At 33.9% G+C, this 23,696-nt stretch overlaps 1 pseudogene; it reads right to left on the reverse strand.

Annotated features, from left to right (window-relative positions):
• The window catches only part of LOC141540675 (TBC1 domain family member 1-like), a 71,849-nt pseudogene extending 55,676 nt beyond the window's left edge, over nucleotides 1-16,173 (reverse strand).
• Between the last annotated feature and the right edge of the window lie 7,523 nt (nucleotides 16,174-23,696).

Consider the following 23,696-nt stretch of genomic DNA (forward strand, 5'->3'; position numbering starts at 1 on the left):
GCTTTGGCAAAGTAACTCAAAGGATTTAAACTTCCCTAAAAGTTTATCCTTTTTTGAGAGGGAGGCTATTGAGGTCACAGCAGTGGTAAACTTTACAAACAGCAATTAACTTTAGATGTGCAAAATTTCCACAGCTAAATATTATACCTTCAAACACCTGGGAAATTGGGCTATTGGTCACTGACTTCTGGCATAGAATGTCAATTGCTCAGCACAAACCATTATCACAACTGGAAAAGTAGGTGTGCTGTTGACACTACAATTAATAGCTGACATAGTGCCTTTTTTTTCCCTGAGGCTGGGGTAAAGTGACTTGCCCAGGGTCACACAGCTAGGAAATGTTAAGTGTCTGAGACCAGATTTGAACTTGGGTCCTCCTGAATTCAGGGCTGGTGCTCTATCCACTGTATCACCTAGCTGCCCCTGACATAGTGCTTTTAAGTTTGTTAAAATTTGCACACAATTTATCATTTGAGTCTTACAACAGCCTTGTGAAGAGATGATATTAATATTATTTCCCCCAATTTAGAGATAAGTATACTCACTTAGATTAAGTGATATATTATGTATGCAGAAAGAAATAAGGAGTCTGGGGCAGGATATGACCTGAAGTCTTCCTGACCAATTTAAGTTCATATTCATAAAAAGGACAGCATATTCACAAAACAAAATGTCATTGTGATAGAAATCTATTTCAGTCAGACTGTAGTCATTCTTTTGTTTCCATTCTGCATGAAGTTAATGATACCTCCCTGATATAAGAAGGATTTTTAAAAATTTATTTTTAGTATAGTCATATGAGCTATGACTTTATCCATTGTTATCTACTTCTTGTAAGATAGCTTCTACTTCCCAATCATACATTGTTGATTATAATCTCCATAATGCCTTTTCACTGCTTGTTATTATTACTTTTTTATCTTTTACACATATGAGAAATGAGGAATATGTTATTATCTAAGTCTTGTACAATAAAAGAAAGCAAAGTTGATACTTTAGTGAATTCAGAAAACTAACATACTTCACAGTCTAAATATGTTGGTGGTCCTGTTGGGAAGGTCTACAACACATATAGAAGGTGTTGCAGAGCAGATGGTCACAGAAGACATCATGTAATTTAACACTATGAGCAGTTCTATTCATGGACATAGCAACAAATGGAAAAATTGAAAAGGTTCCTTGATGGTCTGTTAAGACAATGCTTCCATTGGAGTGGGGACTTGTCAAAGATAAAAATAACGTATCTATGCAAACAACTCCACAATTCATATATACCATTATATATTATCATCCCCATTTTATAGATGATGAAACTGAGGCTTGAAGGAGGTAAGTGACTCATCCAAGGTCAAGCAGTAAGAAATAAACAGAATGGGAACCTATTGTAAGGCCTTTTCACTTCAATGGTCATCTATTTCATACATTTTAAAGGACGCAAGGAAAAAAAGATCATCTAGTCGAATTTCTATCTGAGCAAGAATACTCTTGACAACATTCTACTGTTATCTTTGAAACTATTCCACCACCATCACCTCCAACTACAACAAGACATGCTTAAGAATTCTGTGATGGGAGAATTCAATTCTTTATTCCCACCAGAAAAAAAAAAAGAAAAAAAAAAAAAAGATGATTTTACTTTGTAATTGCAAACATTTTTTTTTCTTACCAGGTCAAAATATGTTTTTAAAAATTCATTGCTGAAAGTCTCATCCTGCTTTTCCCATCATCTTGCACTTTATTTGCCACAACCATCTGATCCAGTGATAATGGCCTCCTGGGTGTGCCTTGAAAAAAGACACTCAACATCTCAGCATGGGATATTCTGGTTGTCCCTCATATCCAGAAAGTTCTAGGCCCTTTATGCCAACTACTGACCTCTCTGACTTCCTTTAAGTCCCATTTTACCTTTTACATGAAACTTTCTTCAATTCTTCTTCTTTTACCTTATCGTTTAACTATTTCCTATTCATCTTTATATAGCTTGTTTTATATATATTTGTTTGAATTTGTCTTTCCCATTAGATTATGAGTTCATTGAGGAAAGGAACTGTCTTAAAAAACAATAACATGTTTTCTTACATTTTAAGTCTTAAATTGTTTTCCTTCCTGCTTCACACCCCACACTAAGAAGGCTATCTTTTGATACAGATTTATAAACATATGAGAACTATACTCTTGATACTTCTATTTATTAATTCTTTCTCCAAACTCCTTTGCAGTTTATTTGAGTATTTACAATACCCATAATAAGCTGGTTTTCTACAGGTGTTTTTCAAAAAATATTGCTGTTTCTATATTGCCTCTTTTGCATTCCCAGCACTTAACACAGTGCCTGCCACAGAATAAGCACTTAATAAGTGTTGATTTACACTGTTGGTCAGAGAAATATAGATTAAGACATCTCTAAGATACTACAACACACTTCAAATTGGATAAGATGACAGGAAAAGACAAAGATGAATGTTTGAGGGGATGTGGAAAAATTGGGATACTAGTATGTTATTGATGGAACTATTGTGAACTGATCCAGCTATTCTGAAGAGTAATATGGAACTATGCCCAAAGGGCTCTCAAATTGTGAATTATTCTTTGATGCAGCAGTCCTTTTACTTGGCTTGTATCCCAAAGAGATCATAAAAAGGGAAAAGGACCCATATGTGCCAAAATGTTTATAGCAGCACATGCTGTACTAGCAAGGAAATGGAAACTGAGTGGATGCCCATCAGCTACAGAATGGTTGAATAAATTATGGTATATGAATGTTCTTCCATATTAGTGTTCTATAATAAACAATCAGGAGGATGATTTCAGAGAAGGCTGGTGAACCTTACATGATGCAAAGTGAAGTGATTAGAGCCAAGACGACATTGTACACAGCAACAAGATTATACTTTGAACTATTTTGATAAACATAGATATTTTCTTTTTTTAATTTTTTATAATATTATCCCTTGTATTCATTTTTCCAAATTATCCCCCCGTCCGTCTACTCCCCCCCTCAATGACAGGCAATCCAGTACATTTTACATGTGTTACAATATAACCTAGATACAATGCATGTGTGTAAATACCATTTTCTTGTTGCACAATAAGCATTAGATTCTGAAGGTACAAGTAACCTGGGCAGACAGACAGTAGTGCTAACAATTTACATTCACTTCCCAGTGTTCCTTCTCTGGGTGTAGCTACCTCTGTCCTTTATTGATCAACTGGAAGTGAGTTGGATCTTCTTTATGTTGAAGATTTCCACTTCCATCAGAATACATCCTCATACAGTATTGTTGTTGAAGTGTAAAGTGATCTTCTGGTTCTGCTCATTTCACTCGGCATCAGTTGATGTAAGTCTCTCCAAGCCTCTCTGTATTCCTCCTGCTGGTCATTTCTTACAGAGCAATAATATTCCATAACCTTCATATACCATAATTTACCCAACCATTCTCCAATTGATTGACATCCATTCATCTTCCCTAAACATAGCTATTTTCAACTGTGAGGTGATTCAGGCCAGTTTCAATGGTCTTGTGATGGAGAAAGCTATCTACACCCAGAAAGAAGGCTGTGGGAATTGAGTGTGGAGCACAACATAATATTTTCACTTTTTTGTTGTTGTTTGCTTGTATTGTGTTTTCCTTCTCATTTTATTTTCTTTTTGATCTGATTTTTCTTGAAGGGGCAGAACCAAGATAGCAGAGAGCACACATGCTTCTTTCTGAGCTCCTCTACTACCCTCAAACTATTTACTAAATTCAACCTCTGAATTAGTGCTGCACTGTCAGAACCCATTGGGAGTATAACACATTACTAAAAAAAGATAATCTCAAAGATTGCCAAAAAAGTTCTGTTTTGATTGCACACATGGGCACAAGAGGAGGCCAGGCCACGTGCAGGCACTGGCAGGCAGGTAAGTAGAGCATGGAGGATGGCAAACTTTGAGCAGACTGGGGGTGGGGTGTGGTCTCCATAGGTGGAAAGTCTGTGAGGAGGATTCTACCATAGTGTTGGCCACTCTGCTCTGGTTGCAACCTGTAGATTAGCAGAGAAGTTATAAAATTTCCAACATAAACACATAGGCTCTCATAGAAGAAATTTTAAAAGTTCTTAAAAGAAAGCTAGAAGAATGGGGAAAGGAAAGGAAAACCTTGCAAAGGGGTCTATATAAGGCATATATAACTCATTAAAAGATATAGTGGAATAAGAAAGCAACTCCCTGAAAAACAGAATTTGTGAATTGAAAGAGGTCAATAACTCCCAGGAAAATAGAATTTGTGAATTGGAAAAAGAAAATAGCTCCTTAAAAAAATTGGTGAAATGGAAAAAAAATTCCATAGAAGAAAACAACTCATTTAAAATTTCAATTGAAAAATACAAAAAGAAATAAAAAAGTAAATGAAGAAAATCATTCATTAAACATCAGATTTGAAAAAATGGAAATAAATGACTCAAGGAGACATCAAGAATCAGTTAAGCAAAACCAAAAACAAAATGAAAAAAAAATAGAAAAATATTATATATTTACTTAGGAAAACAACAGACCTGGAAACTAGATCTAGGAGAGATAAAGTAAGGATTATTGGAGTCCTTGAACAGCATGATGAAAAAAAGAGTCTAGACACTCATTTTCAGGAAATCATCAAAGAGAACTGCCTATATGTCACAGAATCAGAAGGTAAAATAGCCATTGAAAGAATTCATCAAATAACTGCTTAAAGAGACCCCAAAATTAAAACTCCAAAGAATACTGTGACTAAATTCCAGAATTATTGGACCAACGAAAAAATACTACAAGCAGGCAGAAAGAAATAATTTAAATACCAAGGAGTCACAATAAAGATCACACAGGATCTAACAGCATCCACATTTAAAGATGGAAAGGCCTGGAATCTGATATCCCAAGAAGCAAAGGAACTTGGAATGCAGCCAAGAATAAATAACCCAGCTAAACTGAGCATTTTCTTCCAGGGAAGAAGATGAGCATTCAATTATTCAGGTGAATTCTATTTATTTCTGATGAAAAAACCAGAGCTAAACAAAAAAAAATGACATCCAAATATAGGACTCAAGTGAAGCATAAAACGATAAAAATAACTCTTGAGAACTGTATTTCTGTTCTGGGTATACATAAAAAGTATTTTACTGTAATAATATAAATAAGGAACTAGAGGTGAAAAGGAGATTGTACCAGAAAAAAGGGAAAAGTGGAGATAAAAAAAGGAAACTACATCTCATGAAGAGGCAAAGGAAACCTATTATATCTGAGGGAAAGAAGGGACAAGGATGAACATTGTATGAATCTTACTATCATTAGATTTGGCTCAAAGAGAAATTATTAGACATATTTGGTTTACAGAAAAACTTCTCCCACCTCATTGGAGAGTGGGAAGGGAAAAGCAAAAAGGGAAGGAGTATGCTAAATAGAAGGGAATAACAGAAATAACAGGGGAAAGATTTAAGAAAGGAAGAGGGACTTTAAGGGGGAGGGAGGGATTCTAAAGAGGGAGGGCTGTGTAAGGCAAGGGGTGCCCATAAGTTTAATACTGGGGAGGTAGAGTAAAGGGGAAAGGAAAGAAAAATGCATTATCTGGGGATAATAAGATGACAGGAACTGCAGAAGTAGTAGTTTTAACCATAAATGTGAATGGGGTAAACTCTCCCATAAAGCAGAGGTGGATAGCAGACTGGATTAAAAGCCAGAATTCTACAATATATTGATTACAGGAACAACATTTAAAGCAGGCTTATACAAATATAGTAAAGGTAAAAGGCTGGAGCAGAATCTACTATGCTTCAGGTGAAGTCAAAAAAGCAGGGGTAGCTATCCTGATCTCAGATCAAGCAAAAGCAAATTTTGATCTAATTAATAGAGAAAATGAAGGAAATTATATCTTAAATAATCAAGAAATATCTATACTAAACATATATGAACCAAGTGGTATAGCATTTAAATTCTTAAAGGAGGAGTTAAGAGAGTTGTAAGAAGAAATAGATAGCAAAATTATAATAATGGGAGATCTCAACCTTGCACTCTCAAAACTAGATAAATCAAACCACAGAATAAATAAGAAAAAAGTTAAAGAGGTAAATAGAACACTAGAGAAGTTAGGTATGATAGACCTTTGGAGAAAATTAATAGGAGACAGAAAGGGATATACTTTCTTCTCAGCAGTTCATGAAAGCTATGCAAAAATTGATCATGTATTAGGATATAAAGACTTTAAATTCAAATGTGGAAAGGCAGAAAGAGTAAAGGCATCCTTTTCATATCACGATGCAACAAAAATTGCATTCAATAAAATGCCAGGGGAAAATAGACCAAAAAGTAATTGGAAACTTAATAATCTCATCCTAAAGAATGAATGGGTGAAACAGCAAATCATAGACACAATTAATAATTTCACCCAAGAGAATGACAATAATAAGATAACATACCAAAATGTGCAGGAAGCAGCAAAAGTGCTAATAAGGGAAATGCTTATATCTGTAGAAGCTTACTTGCATAAAATAGAAAGAGAAGACCAATGAATTAAGCTTGCATCCAAAAAAGCTAGAAAAAAGAGAAAATTTAAAAAACACAGTTGAAATTCTAAAAATAAAAGGAGAGATTAATAAAATTTAAAGTTAAAAAAAACTATTGAATTAATAAATAAAATTAAGAGTTTTGTTTTTTTTTTAACCAACAAAATAGATAAACCCTTGGTAAATTTGATTAGAAAAAGGACAGAGGAATATCAAATTGTTATTCTGAAAAATGAAAAGGGAGAACTTTCCACTAATGAAAAGGAAATTAGAGCAATAATAAGGAGTTACTTTGCCCAAATTTATGCCAACAAATTTGATAACCTAAGTGAAATGGATGACAACCTCCAAAAATATAGACTGAAATGGATGACTACCTTCAAAAATATACATTGCCCAAATTAACAGAGGAAAAATAAATTGCTTAAACAGTCCCATTTTAGAAAAAGAAATAAAAGAAGCTATTAATCAGCTCCCTAAGAAAAAATCCCCAGGACCAGATGGATTTATATGTGAATTTTATCACACATTTAAAGAACAATTAACTCCAATGCGATATAAACTATTTGAAAAAGTAGGATATGAAGGATTTCTACCAAATTCCTTTTATGATATAGACATGGTATTGATACCTAAACCAGGTAGGACAAAAGCAAAGAAAGAAAATTGACCTGATTTTTCTTGTGCAACATGATAATTGTGGAAATATGTAAAGACAAATTGCACATGTTTAATATTTATTGGATTACTGGCAGTCTAGGGGAGGTGATTGGGGAAAAGAAAGGAGAAAAAACATTTGGAGCACAACGTTTTGCAAGGGCGAATGATGAAGACTAACTATGCATATGTTTTGAAAATAAAAAGCTTTAAATAAATAAATAGCCAGCCAGCCAAATAAATAAATAGTTGATTTTTTTTTGACTGAGTTATCTTTTTTGGGTAATGGACTTTAAGCTGAGGAATGAATTGAACTTTATCTTATCCAACCTTATCAAGTTCCCTTTTGCCACTTCAAAGTTGTACTGAAATTGACCAGAGGAGGAGCAAAGTATCCCACTATTCTATTCTGTACTCCTATTTCTGATGTGACTGTAACTAGTGAGTATAGCATATACAGATTCTAATTTTTCTATCAATATCTCTTCATTCCTCCCTCTTCCTTCTGATAGATGATTTTTCTCCACTGTTTTCTTTTTTCCTTACTCATGAAATTAGTTGTAATAGAAATAGCATAAATACAGGATTTTTGGAAAAATAAAGTGAGGTATTTGTAAAGCAATTTGCAAAAGTTAAAGCTATATAAATGCTAGTTATGATAAATTATTATTATGTTATTATTACAAATAATTATTATCATAGGAGGACGTAGGAATAGCAACAAGGAAAAATTGATTTATTTTAACATGGGATAGGGATGCTATGTAACTTCTCCTGAAATGTAAGTTATATTCTCATATTACTTAATCTCTCAAGAGGTGGGTTGAGGGGTAAGATCAAGGGAGAGAAGTGGAAACTCAAATTTAAAAAAAAGAATGTTAATTTTATATATAATATTTGCTATATATATATATATATATATATATATATAATTTATGTATAATATACTTAACAAAGTAAATCAACATTTTTAAAAAATTAAAATAATAGTGTAAATAAATAAATAAATAGCTAGAAGGCACCAAGATGTAAGAAAATAGAATTATAGATTCATGTTTAAAAGGGATAGAAGCTATCAAATACATATATACTAGCATCCCATACACAACTACATGTGTGTGTGTGTGTGTGTGTGTGTGTGTGTGTGTGTGTGTGTGTGTAAGCTAATAATTATATAAAGGAAGACTTTAATGCAGATTTTCCTTACTTCAATACTCATACTCTAATCACTATTCCAAGCTGGAGGTAGTTTAACTCTTTTATATCTGCAAATATTCACTGTTTTGTGATTTTGTTGTAGATGTTTTTTAAGAGTATAAAGATTCTAGATAATCCAATGACCTGTTTACTTAGCTGTACCAAATCCTCAATTCAAAGCTTCTCATCTAGTTGTCAATAAGAGTCTATGCTTTGTGGTTGAAGTTGTTCCTTATCATTAATGTAATGGAGGAAGGGGCTGTGCTAGGAAACTGATCAAATATAAGATATTTTATCTTTCAGGGGTGGTTTCAAGCAATAATTGAAATTCTCTGTCGGAAATCAAAGACATTTTTACTAAGTACAGCAGGTGACATGGATCACCCAACATTATGTTGTTCCTGAACATATTTATGAATTGTTCAACTTGGCCTTTTGCCTCGCAGAAAGGAGAAGGAATCTTTGATTCCCTTCCATGCTCTTGATTTGCAAAATTACAGAACCTAATTAATAATGTTTTGCTATTGATTATTTTAAGGAATTGTAGTCTAGTAGAAAAATTATTTCAAGAATCAGAGTCCCTGGGTTTGAATTCTGCTTCAGATTTTTAATTTGTGTGTGTTCTAGGGCAAGTTAAATGCCATCTCTGGGGCTTAATTTTATTTTTATGAAATGAGAGATTGGAGTATATAGCCTTTTGGGTTCCTTCCAGATCTAAATCAAAGTCTCTGTTTACTTTATTCACTTATACTGCATCAAAAACAGTGATATAACATTGCTGTGTCCTCTGGCAACAGAATAATGTTGATATTATGGCATAACCAGACTCTCTCTCTCTCTCTCTCTCTCTCTCTCTCTCTCTCTCTCTCTCTCTCTCTCTCTCTCTCTCTCTCTGTCTATCTCTCTGTCTCTCTCTGTCTGTCTCTCTCTTTTTGTCTCTCTCTCTCTCTTTATCTCTCCCCTCCCTTTTCTATTTTCTCTTTGTCTCTCTATTATTTTTTTCCTCTTTTCTCTCTATCTCTTCTCTATCTCTCAAAAAAGAAATGTAATTATACTTCATAGTTGACTAGAGTTTGGAATTAAAGAACATATGAAATAATATTTGTAATTGTTAAGCAATAGTAATCACCCCATTCTTAAGAACTGTTCACTTATCATTACCCTGTAAAGTAAAGATTCACTTGGTATTGTGCCATTTTTATGAAAACTGAAACAATTACGAAAGTTAAAATGGACCTTTAAAATCTATACTCTCAGAGCCCAAGGAAAAAAAAAAAACTACACTAAAATTTAATGAAAAAATATCAAAATGTTTAGATTAGTCTTGGTTCAATATTTAAATGAAGTCAGCTTCTGGTTCTGGCTTATAGTTATACAGTTTTGTATGCATTATCAGATTCCTATAATCTTTTATAGAAAATAGTTACATCATATATTAAGGATTTGGGGATGGTGGATGTAGATGGCATACTAATCAGTAATGAAAAACAGGTAAATATCTATCAAATAATTTGATACAGATAATCCATGTCCAGAAAGTGAGTATAGTATATAGGCATGAGTCGCAGCATCTGTCTCTATTATGTTGTGAGGAAGAGACCTTAACAAAAAACTCATCTTTGTTTTCCTTGCAGATTGCACAATTTATCTTCTGAAACACACACACAAACACACACACACATGCCTCTCATCACCAAAGCTCAGAGGACTAATTACAAGTATTTACTGAATAGACCAAGCAAAACCATATGCTGCTACTGAGAAGGATGTGGAAGAGATGCTAAAAACTTATAAAAATAATAAGACTCCAAAGTCAGCCACTTACACTTAGCAGCATTTAGAAATTAAATATGCAAGCATGTCAACATTCCTAGCTGAGAGTATAACATGGGACTCTGGGGGCCAAGGGAAGAGAGTGGAAGAAGCAATGGGGTTTATGAGAGAAAGAGGGTTCCTTCTCTATCTCCATTATCAGAATATAAGATTTAGATATAATTATTAAATCAAATGCTTAACTAGCTTGAGGGATGACATGGTATTTATGAACATTCTTGCAGTTCTTTGACTGTTTAAATTCTTAAGCATTTTTTTTGTCTATAAAGTTTGGATTTGAATATAAAAATATAAAAATCAAGCAAACAAAAAGCAATTGCCTGATGTTTTGTTAGTGAGAATTAAATGTACTAAACACAGCCTTCCACCTTCAGATAACGTTATGAGATACATTGAGATTTAATAACTGGTAAGGTCCCAAATCTAGCTTCCTTTTTTCAGACAAGACCTACAAAGAAGATCTTAGCTGAAAGAAAGGGGAAGAAGATATACAAAGGTTGGTTGGTATGTCACATCAACTCTCATGGCAACACTGAAATTTTAGATGACATTGAACTGCCACAACAACTAAGAACTGCCAGTATTTTTAGGTTTATTTATTAATTTTATTATTTTTAATTGAAGTTCTTCCTTTCTCTTAGCCTGATATATTTATAAATGTGGACTACTTTTTCATCTTGTTTTCAAATATAGTGTACAAACATAAGGATGCCTACCCTCCTCTTCAAGTATTTACTTTCCAATTTCTCTCCATATCTCTGGATTACTATTTCCCTGCTTCTCAATGATAAGCATCCTTCACAAAAGAGGACTCCTTTTTCAACTAACCAACCAATCAGCCAATAAATAAGCACTTACTAAAGTACTAACTCTAAGCCAATTTTGTGCTAGAGATACAAAAAAATGAAATATTTCATGCCCTCAAAAAGCTATATTTTACCAAAAGAGAATACCTATATAAACAAATACACTTTCAAAATAATTTCAAAGCCTTTTTTGAGTATTCTTTTTTAGAATCAGAGAATATATGAAATAATGTATGTGATCTTTTTTTCTTTTTTAAAGAACAGTTTATTTTGGGGAATAAATCATCATTTTCCCTCTGAACTGAAGACCAATTTAGCACATAATGAATGACTTCATGTGGAAGGGACATGGGATTTGAAAGACATTACAGAATCTAATGGGTGAAGAGGGAGTATATTCCTGACATGAGAAAAACAAAACCAAACCAAAAATCTAAAACAAAGCAAACATTTCAAAGTCATAGGATGGAGTTCTATGTGTGAAGGAAAGCAAGAAAGTAAGCTTACTTAGAAAACAGATTATGAGGAGGGAAATCATGGATATAGCAATAAGGCTAAAAATATAGGTTGAGGTCAAATTTAAGGACCTTTAAATGCCAAATATAAATGTTTATGTTTGATTCTAGAGGTAATTGGGAGCCACTAGAGTTTACTTAATAATGGAGTAAAGTAGGCTGACATTTTATAAAAATTCTTTTTGGCAGCTATAGGGAGGAAAGATTGAAGATAGAGACTTGAAGCTGAGTGACTAACTAGGAGATCAAAAATAAGTGAAAAGAGAAATTATGAGGACATAAATCCATGTGGCAGCTATGTGTTTGAACAAAGTCTGAAGGAAAGTGGTGTTTTTTATTTATTTGTTATGGTTTTCTTTTTTGTAGATAGAGGAGGCAGAGAGAAAGAATTAGAAGTAGATTTACCAATTGACTGAATATCACGCAAGATTCATACAAAGGGGGCAAAAGTATGAGATCCTTTATACAAATAAGGCAAATTTATGAAAGTGGCCAGTTTGGAAGGAAAACAACATGATTATTGCCCCCCTTAGGTTGAGGTCCATAAGAAAATTTATTTGAAATCAATAAATATTTGACTATGAGATTCAAGAACTCTTGGAAGACATTAGGAAGAGTTATATGAAAATAAGAAATATCCATAAAGATTATAATTCTATCCATGTGGAGCCTGTTTTCTATTCTTATACTCAGAGGGATAACAAATACTTCTTTGTTTTCTCTTATACAATTAGTCCTATTTGTATGATGTTTCTTACTTTTACTTCATTTTCACTGTCAATTACCTTGTACAGGTACTTATTATCCCATGAGTTGACTACTTTAAAAATCCTTCAGTTAACTCATTTACTTTTCTCTTTCTCCCCTACCTCTCTTCCCAAGTACTTCTGGACATCTATACTAGACATTAATTAATATCTTGTTAAATAATTTACAGTGAGTCTTTATTTTTTTCTTTAATAATTGGTTTGCTTTTTCCACTAATATATTTATACTAACTTCTTAAAATACACATTTTTTATGAATCATGTTGGGAGAGGAAAAAAAAAAACAGAATAAAAGGTAAAAAACACAGGAGAGACAAAAAAGAGAAACAAGAAGTGAATATAGCATGGATTGATTTACATACAATCTCCATAATTCTTTTTCCAGATGCAGATGGCATTTTTCCATCCAAAGTTTATTTGGATTAATTTGAATCACTGAAGCACTGAGAAGTCTTTCATAGTTGATCATCACACACTTTTGCACATTGTGTACCATTAATGTATTCCTGGTTCTGCTTGTTTTGCTCAGCATCTGTAAATCCAGACTTTTCAAAATTCAGCTTGTTCATCATTTTTATATAACAATAATATTACATTACCTTCATATACCACAATTTAATCAGTCATTCCCTAATTGATGGACATCTATTCATTTTCCAATTCTTTACCACCACAAAAAGAGCTACTACAAATGTTTTTTGCACACGTGGGTCTTTTTCCCTCCTTTATGTTTTTTTGGGGGGTTACAGATCTAGTAGTGGCACTGCTGGATCAAAGGATATAAACAGTTTTAAAGTCCCTTTGGCATAACTCTAAATTGCCCTCCAGAATGGTTGAAATTTTTCCACATTCCTGACAACATTTATCCTTACTTTTTTCCTGTCATCTTAGTCTAACTAAGAAGTGTAAGGTAGTATCACAGAATTGTTTGAATTTTAATTTTTCTAATTAATAGAGATTTAGGCATTTTTATGTGACTTAATTCCATCATCTGAAAATTATATGTTCATATCATTTGACCATTTATCAATTGGAGAATGATTTGTATTCTGATAAATTTGACATGGTTCATTATATAGTTTAGAAAGATCTTTATCAGAAACATAGGTTGTAAATATTTTCCCCAGCATTATACTTCCCATTTAATCTTGTTTCTGTCAGTTTTGTGTGTGCAAACCATTTTTAATTTAATGAAATAAAAGTTGTCCATTTTGAATTTCATAATGTTCTCTAATTCTTCTTTAGTCATAAATGTAGGGGGTTGCCAACCCTCAAGTATTTTTGGACAACCTCATGGAACATGATTCAGATAAATTGAGGGCCTTGCTGTAAGGGTTGAAGGAGATGGTGCTGGGAGGTAGGAGCCTCACCCCTGTTGACTATGTGGCATGTCTGAGATGGGTGTGAGATGGGCATGACAGTCCCTGGTAGTTTATTATGATTGGCTTAGAGAGCTCTTGCTATGATGATATAACTAAGGCTTTAAGACTGCTGGTACAAACTGGAATAAATGGAGTTTTGTACTATGTCTGCTCCCTGTCTCATCATTATTCAGGATCTCCGCATTATTAGGCCTTGAGTTTCTGCTGGTCAGAATAGGCCTCACTTTTCTGTAATCAAGGAGCCTTAGCGGGCCCTAAGACATTAATTCCTCCATTCTCCAGAGATTTGATATGCAAATTATCCTTATTTTTCTAATTTGCTTATATCACCCTTTATACCCAAATTATGAACTTATTTTCACATGAGTTGTGAAAGGTCTATGCTGAGTTTCTGACATATTATTTTCCTGTTTCCCCAGCAATTTCTGTGAAACAATGAGTTCTTATCCAAGACACTAGAGTTTGGAGGTTTATCAAATACTAGATTACTGAGGTCATTGATTAATGTGTCATGTGTATCCAATTTATTCCATTGATAAACTATTCTATGTCTTTGCCAATAACAAATGGTTTTGAAGACTGCTGTTTATAATATAGTTTAAAGTCTAGAAATATTATGCCACCATCCTTTGTATTTTTTAAAATTAATTCTCTTGATATTCTTAACTATTTTTCTTCCAGATGCAATTTATTATTTTTCTAGGTCGATAAAATAATTTTTAACAGTTTGATTGGTGTGTAACTGAACAACTATGCCAAGATTGGTAAAATTATCATTTTTATTGTATTAGCTTGGCCTATCCATGAGCAACTGATATACTGAATCTTTATTGACAATTAAATAAATTATAGTCTTGGATCAGGAAGTTGTAGTTCCCACACCATCAAAATTATAACCACTTAAAATATTTCACAAAAATTTTAAGAATATAATATGGAGAATCACATGGCGAAGTATAGGCACAATCCAGATTTTTTTTAAAAAATGCAGAATTTAAGTTTAAGGAAAGGGCTGTGTAGAAATGTACATATGATGTAAAGGGAAGTACTATGTGTTGCTCAAAAGGAGGTATAGTAGGCATATGTAACCTCTTCTCCTTCACTCTTCTCCACATGAGTCTTTTTCTTTTCCTTGTGAAAAGGAAAAGATTATGCAGTAACTCTTCTCTCCTAAGATGGAGAAGAAATACCAGACTGGAATTATTATTGTCTGATCCCTTAAATATCATTAATATAGGGGATATTATTGAGTTTCATCTAGTCAGATGTCATTTTGAAGGGAAAGGAGGACCCCAAAGTCTATATTCCAGGCTTTACCTATTCTTATCAAATACCATTTCCATAAGGAAAAGACATAGAAAATAGCAAAGAAAGCCATTTATGCAAGTCATGAATTAGAGAAGGAAAACAGAGGAAATTATAAGTAGATGATAAAAAGTAACGAAATTCTCCTACTGGTAGTGGGATAACTCAGCTCAAACAAAATGGATTTTCTTTGAGCTTATCAAAGGGGAAATCCTTGCAGTCTTTATAGTAACAATTTGAAGACTGGAACACGATAGAGACTTAGCATCTCCTTTCATGTTTTCCCAGATTCTTTTTATTCAATGTGTTAAAATGGGGTTGGTTTGTCCCATCTTCTGTCTTAAAGATGGAAGTCATAAAAGCACAAAACTATCTCAGCCATTAAAGAAGATTTGAAGCTCAAAGGTGCAAATGATATTGTCCCTGAAAAGACCTAAAAGAGGATTCCTGAGAATAATTATTATTAGATCTGTGACCCTAAGTAAGTCACTTAATCCTTTTTATCTCAGATCCTTATATGTAAAAAGGACTGGAGAAAAAACGCACACTATTCTAGTATTGCTCCCCAAATGACATGATGCTATCTGGTATCATACTGTAAATAGAAATTGTATACTATAACTTCCAACAATATGCTTTTGAATCAACTTCTGGCCAAGATGGCAGAGAGGAGGCACACAGATGCTTGAGCTCCGCCTTTTCTCTCAGAATTTACTTCATGACAAGCCTCGGAATTAATGCTTGACCGGAAAAATACACACAAATAATTACCAACAGAAGATATCTTTGAAATTCGCCAGAAAAGGTCTGTTTTTGCTTGGAGGAGGGGAAGAACAGACTAGGCACAGGCTAAGGGCAAGCAGCAAGAGAGAGGCAGGCAGCTCACTCTGCTCAGACCAGAGGGGGAGGGGTGGGATCTCTGCCATTTCTGCAGCACCACTTTACACAAGTGTGGATATTCCATCTTGGCAGCAAGCCAGGATCAGCAGAGAAGGTGTAAACACCAGAGGTAAAGAATAAAACACCGGAAAGCTAGAGTCTCTTGGGACCTGGCCACCCTCACCCCCACTCAGAGTGACTCAGACCTTTCTTAGAGCCTCAGAGCACCGATGCAGTGCAGCAATCTTTGTCCTGTTAGTGCCTCACTGCTGTATCCAGCAGTCTGTAGAGTAAGTCCAGTAACACCATCCAGCCCCATCTCCCACCAGAAACAGACCAATTGTTTCTCTTGTCAATTTGTTTTCTTTGATTCCACTCTGACAAAATGAACAAAAAATTTAAAAGGGCTCTAACCATTGACAGCTTCTGTATGGATAGAGAGCAGACTTCAAACCCTAAGGAGACTAAAAGAAGACTGTCTCCAGAGGAATCACCTAAGGGGGATATGATCTGCTCCTCAATACACAAGACTCTGATAGAGGAAATCAAAAAGGCTCTCACAAGAGAGCTAGAAGAGAAATGGGAAAAGGAAAGGGAAGCTTGGCAAGAGAGTTTGGAGAAGTCATCCAAAGTGGATAAAGAGATCAAATCATTGAGAAATAAAATTAGTGAGTTGGAAAAAGAAAACAGCTCTCAAAAAAATAAAATTGATGAAATTCCATAGGAGAAAAAAATTCACTCAAAAACTCAATTGGACAATTAAAAAAGATATTAAAAAGTGAGTTAAGAAAATACATCATTGAAAATTAGAATATAACAAGTAAAAATGAATGATAGAAATGATTGACTCAAGGAGAAACCAAGAAGTAGTCAAGCAAAACCAGAAAAACAAAACAATTGAAAAGAATGTCAAGTACCTTATTGGGAAGACAACAGACTTGGAAAACAGATCAAGGAGAGACAATTTGAGAATAACTGGACTCCCTGAAAAATATGAGGGAAAAAAAAAAGATCCTGCATATTATTTTCCAGGAAATTATCAAACAGAACAACCCAGACGTTTTGGAAACAGAGGGTAAAATAGACATTGAAAAAATTCACAGATCACCTACTGAAAGGGACCCTAAAATCAAAATTCCAAGAAATATAGTGGCCAAGTTCAAGAACCATCAGATAAGGAAAAAATATTGGAAACTGCTAGAAAAAAGCAATTCAGATATGGAGGAGCTACAATAAGGATAATCCAGGATCTAGCAATGTCCACATTAAATGAATGAAGGGCCTGGAATATGATATTCCAAAAGGCTAAAGAACTTAATATGCAGCCAAGAATAATTTACCCAGCAAAAATGAGCATCCTTTTCCAGGGAAAAAGATGGACATTTAACAAAATTAATGAATTCCATTAATTATTGATGAAAAAACCAGATCTACACAAAATGTTTGAGCTTCAAATACAGAACTCAAGAGATTTCTAAAAAGATAAAAATAAATTTTGAGAACTATATTTCTGCGATGAAGATATGTAAAGAACACATGTATAATTTGTCCTAGAAACTAGAGGTGGAAAGGAAATTATATCATAAAAAAGGGTAAAGTGGTGGTATTACATCTCATGAAGAGGCAAAGGTAACCTATTATATCTGAGATAAAGAAAGGAGGGGGATGAACATAGTGAGTATCAATAGATATATTCGATTTATGAAGAAACTTCTTCCACTTCATTGAAAAGTGGGAGGGAAGGAGCAAGCAAAGGAGAAAAGAATACAGAAATTGTGAGGAAAGGGGGTAAAATAGGGGGAGAAATGGAAAGGTGGAAGAGGAATCCTAAAAAGGGAGGGCTGTGAAAAGCAAGTGGTGCTCACAAGTTTAATACTGGGTAGGGTGGTAAGAGGGAAGGAAAGGAGAAAAGCATAAGCAGCCATTAACAGGATGGCAAGCAATATAGAATTATTCATTCTAACCATAAATGTGAATGGGGTAAACTTCCCCATAAAGAGGAAGCAGTTAGCAGGCTGGATTAAAAGCCAGAATCCTACTATATGTTGTTTACAGGAAACATATATGAAACAGGATGATACATTCAGAATAAAAGTAAAAGGGTGGAGCAGAATCTACTATGCTTCAGGTGAAGACAAAAAAGCAGGGGTAGCCATCCTCATCTCAGATCGAGCAAAAACAAAAATTGATCTAATTAAAAGAGATAAGGAAGGGCATTATATCTTACTAAAGGTTAGCATAGAAAATGAAGCAGTATCAATATTAAACACATATGCACCAAGTAGTGCAGCATCTACATTCTTAAAAGAGAAATTAAGAGAGCTGCAAGAGGAAATAGACAGCAAAACAATAATAGTGGGAGATCTCAACCTTGCACTCTCAGAATCAGATAAATCAAACCACCAAATAAATAAGAAAGAAGTCAAAGAGGTAAATAGGATACTAGAAAAGTTTGATATGATAGATCTTTGGCGAAAGCTAAATGGAGACAGAAAGGAGTACACTTTCTTCTCAGCAGTTCATGGAACCTATACAAAAATTGATCATATACTAGGACATAAAAACCTCAAAATCAAATGTGGTAAGGCAGAAATAGTAAATGCATCCTGTTCAGACCACAATGCAATTAAAATTACATTTAATAGAAAGCCAGGGGAAAATAGACCAAAAAATAATTGGAAACTAAATAATCTTATACTATAGAATGATTGGGTAAAACAGCAAATCATAGACATAATTAATAACTTCACCCAAGAAAATGAAAATAATGAGACATCATACCAAAATGTATTGGATACAGCCAAAGAAGTAATAAGGTGAAGTTTTATATCTCTAAAGGCCTACTTGCATAAAATAGAGAAAGAGAGGGTCAAAAAATTAGGCTTACAACTAAAATTGCTAGAAAAGGAACAAATTAAAAACCTCCAGACAAACACAGAACTTGAAATTCTAAAAATAAAAGGTGACATTAATAAAATTGAAAGTAAAAAAAAAAAAACTATTGAATTAATTAATAAAACTAAGAGATGGTTCTATGAAAAAGCCAACAAAATAGAGAAACCCTTAGTAAATCTGATTTTAAAAAGGAAAGAGTAAAAGCAAATTGTTAGTCTTAAAAATGAAAAGGGAGAACTTGCCACTAATGAAGAGGAAATTAGAACAATAGTTAGTAGATACTTTGCCCAACTTTATGTCAATAAATTCGATAACTTAAATGAAATGGAAGAATACCTTCAAAAATATAGCTTGTCCAGATTAACAGAAGAAGAAGCAAATAGTCTAAATAGTCCCATTTCAGAAAAAAGAAATAGAACAAGATATTAACCAACTCCCTAAAAAAAAAATCCCAAGTATCAGATGGATTTACATGTGAATTTAACCAAACATTTAAAGAACAACTAACTCCAATGCTATATAAACCATTTGAAAAAATAGGGATTTAGGAGTCCTACCAAATTCCTTTCATGACACAGACATGGTACTGATTCCTAAACCAGGAAGGCTGAAAACAGAGAAAGAAAATTATAGACTAATCTCTGTAATGAATATTCATGCTAAAATCTTAAATGAAATATTAGCAAAAAGACTATGGAAAATCATCCCCAGGATAATACACTATGACCAAGTAGGATTTATACCAGGAATGCGGGGCTGGTTCAATATTAGGAAAACTATTAGCATAATTGACCATATCAATAACCAAATTAACAAAAATCATATGATCATCTCAATAGATGCAGAAAAAGCATTTGATAAAATCCAACATCCATTCCTACTAAAAGCACTTGAGAGTATAGGAATAAATGGAGTATTCCTTAAAATAATAAGGATCATATATTTAAAACTGTCACTAAACATCATATGTAATGGCGATAAACTGGAACTTTTCCCAGTAAGATCAGGAGTGAAACAAAGTTGCCCACTATCACCATTATTATTCCATATTGAACTAGAAATGTTAGCTTCAGCAATAAGAGCATAGAAAGAGATTCAAGGAATTAGAGTAGGTAATGTGGAAATCAAACTATCACTCTTTGCAGATGATATGATGGTATACTTAGAGAACTCCAAAGACTGCTAAAAAGCTATTAGAATTAATTCAGAAGTTTAACAAAGTTGAAGGGTACAAAATAAATCCACATAAATCCTCAGCATTTTTATACTTACCAACCAAATTCAACAGCAAGAGATACAAAGAGAAATTCCATTCAAAATAACTGTCGATAGTATAAAGTATTGGGGAATATATCTACCAAATGAAAGTCAGGAATTATATCAGCAAAATTACAAAACACTTGCCACAAAAATAAACTCAGATTTAAATAATTGGAAAAAATATTAAATGCTCTTGGATAGGCCGAGCAAATATAATCAAGATGATAATACCCCCTAAACTAATCTATTTATTTAGAGCTATACCAATCAGACTCCCAAGAAACTATTTTAATGACCTAGAAAAAATAACAACAAAATTCATATGGAAGAACAAAAGGTCAAGAATTTCAAGGGAAGTAATGAAAAAAAAAATCAAATGAAGATAGCCTAGCTGTACCTGACCTAGAACTATATTATAAAGCAGAAGTCACCAAAACCATTTGGTATTGGCTAAAAAATAGACCCGTTGATCAGTGGAATAGGTTAAGTTCACAGGGCAAGATAGTGAATAAAAATAGCAATTTATTGTTGGACAAACCCCCAAATCCCAACTTTTGTGATAAGTATTCATTATTTGACAAAAACTGTGGGGAAAACTCGAAATTATTATGGCAGAAACTAGGCATAGACCCACACTTAACACCACATACTAAGATAAGATCAAAATGGGTCCATGATTTAGGCATAAAGAATTAGATCATAAATAAATTAGAGGAACATAGGATAGTTTACCTCTCAAACTTGTGGAGGAGGAAGGAATTTGTGACCACAGGAGAATTAGAGATCATTATTGATCACAAAATAGAAGATTTTGATTACATCAAATTAAAAAGCTTTTGTAAAAACAAAACTAATGCAAACAAGATTAGAAGGGAAGTAACAAATTGGGAAAACATTTTTACAGTTAAAGGTCTGATAAAAGTCTCATCTCCAAAATATATAGGAATTGACTCTAATTTACAAGAAATCAAGCCATTGGGGGGCAGAGCCAAGATGGCGGAGAAGAAACACACGACTCTGTGAACGTCCTCACTCCCTCACAACCAATTAGATAAATCAGCCTCAGAAATAGCACTGGACTGATAGATACCACAAGGACTGGAAGCACGACTTACCAGCTGAAGAGAATCTGGAGTTTCAACAGAAAAGGTCAGTTCCCAGGGGAGGAAGAAGAGAGGCCAGCAGAGATGGCTGGGTGCTAGCATACTGCGCAGATCGAGGTGGGAAGGGCTCTGGGATCAGAGAAGCCACTGAGATAAAGGAATCTGGCACAGGCTGTTAGCTCTTCTCTGCTTATAATATAGCAGTTCAGAAGAGAAAGCTGAAATACTTTAAAAATTCAGATAGATTAGATTTTCCAGGACGCTGGGGGTGACTCAGCAGATCTCTGCACCAGAGGGTGTGGCCTCAGCTCCCATCAGAGAATAGTTAAGAGATTGACAAGTGGGTGGATACGGCCCAAGGCAACACACACTGCCTAGCTTAGCTGGAGGGAGTGGAACTCAGTTCTGGAAGTCCCAGACTTAAACAAAAAATTTGATCTACATCCACAAGACTGAAGAGAAACAGAAAAAGGTACACAGAACCCTTGAGAACTGTAACTCTGTTGTGGGTATATAAAAAGTACTCAAGGATAATTTGATTTTACTGATATAAAAGAAAAAAAGGGGGGTGTAGTAAAGGGAAGGAGATCGTTTCAGAAAAAGGGGAAGTTATGATAAAAAGAGGGAAACTACATCCCAGGAAGAGGCATTGAAAATACACCATATTTGAGGGAATTTAGTGAGGGGAAGAATCATTGTGTGAATCTTACTCTCATCAGGAGAGACTCAAAGAGTAAATAATTAACATATTTGTTTTTCAGAGAATTTTCTCTCACCTCATTAAAAGGGGGGAGAAGAAAAGGGAAAAGGAAAAGGAGAATAAGTGAAGGAACTTGGAGGGAGGGGGGAGGGATACTAAAAAAAAGGGAGGGTTGTGCGTCACAAGGGGGGTCTGTAAATTAAATATCAAGGAGGGGGATCAGGGGGGTCAAGGGAAAAAGCATAATCTGGGGATAATATGATGGTAGGAAATACAGAATTAGTAATTTTAACTGTAAATGTGAATGGGATGAACGCTCCCATCAAACGAAGACGGATAGCAGATTGGATCAAAAATCAGAACCCTACAATATGTTGTCTGCAGGAAACACAGTTAAAGCAGGGAGATACATACAGCATAAAGGTAAAAGGTTGGAACAGAGCCTATTATGCTTCAGGTAAACCCAAAAAAGCAGGGGTAGCTATCCTTATCTCAGATGAAGCAAAAGCAGAAGTAGATCTAGTTAAAAAAGATAAGGAAGGAAACTATATCCTGCTGAAAGGTAGCATAAATAATGAAGCCATATCAATACTTAACATATATGCACCAAGTGGTATAGCATCTAAATTTCTAAAGGAAAAGTTAAGAGAATTGCAAGAAGAAATAGACAGTAAAACTATAAGAGTGGGAGATCTCAACCTTGCACTCTCAGATTTAGACAAATCAAACCACAAAACAAACAAGAAAGAAATTAAAAAAGTAAATAGAACATTAGAAAAACTAGGCATGATAGACCTTTGGAGAAAACTGAATGGCAATAGAAAGGAATATACTTTCTTCTCAGCAGTTCATGGATCCTATACAAAAATAGACCGTATGTTAGGACATAAAGATCTCAAAATTAAATGTAGGAAGGCAGAAATAATAAATGCCTTCTTCTCAGATCACAATGCAATAAAAGCTACATTCAGTAAAAAGTTAGGGGTAAATAGACCAAAAATTAATTTGAAACTGAATATTCTCATCTTAAAGAATGACTGGGTGAAAGAGCAAATTATAGAAACAATTAATAATTTCACCCAAGATAATGACAATGATGAGACATCATACCAAAATCTGTGGGATGCAGCTAAAGTAGTAATAAGGGGAAATTTTATATCTTTAGAGGCTCATTTGAAGAAAATAGAGAAAGAGAATATTAACAAATTGGGCTTACAACTTAAAAGGCTAGAAAAAGACCAAATTATAAACTCCCAACCAAAAATTAAACTTGAAATACAAAAATTAAAAGGAGAAATAAATAATATTGAAAGTAAAAAAACTATTGAATTAATAAATAAAACCAAGAGTTGGTTTTATGAAAAAGCCAATAAAATAGATAAACCTTTGGTAAATTTGATCAAAAAAAAGAAAGAGGAAAATCAAAGTGATAGTGTTACAAATGAAAAGAGAGATCTTTCCACCAATGAAGACAAAATTAGAGAAATAATAAGGAGTTACTTTGCCCAACTTTATGCCAATAAATTTGACAACTTAAGTGAAATGGATGACTTCCTCCAAAAATATAGGCTCCCTAGATTAACAGAGGAGGAGATAAATTGCTTAAATAGTCCCATTTCAGAAAAAGAAATAGCACAAGCTATTAATCAACTCCCCAGGAAAAAATCCCCAGGACCAGATAGATTCACATGTGAATTCTACCAAACATTTAAAGAACAATTAGCACCAATGTTATATAAATTATTTGAAAAAATAGGGGATGAAGGAGTCCTACCAAACTCCTTTTATGACACAAACATGGTACTGATACCTAAACCAGGTAGATCGAAAACTGAGAAAGAAAACTCTAGACCAATTTCCTTAATGAATATTAATGCTAAAATC

This window comes from Sminthopsis crassicaudata, chromosome 4 (genome assembly GCF_048593235.1).
Source record: "Sminthopsis crassicaudata isolate SCR6 chromosome 4, ASM4859323v1, whole genome shotgun sequence".
Lineage (NCBI taxonomy): Eukaryota > Metazoa > Chordata > Mammalia > Dasyuromorphia > Dasyuridae > Sminthopsis > Sminthopsis crassicaudata.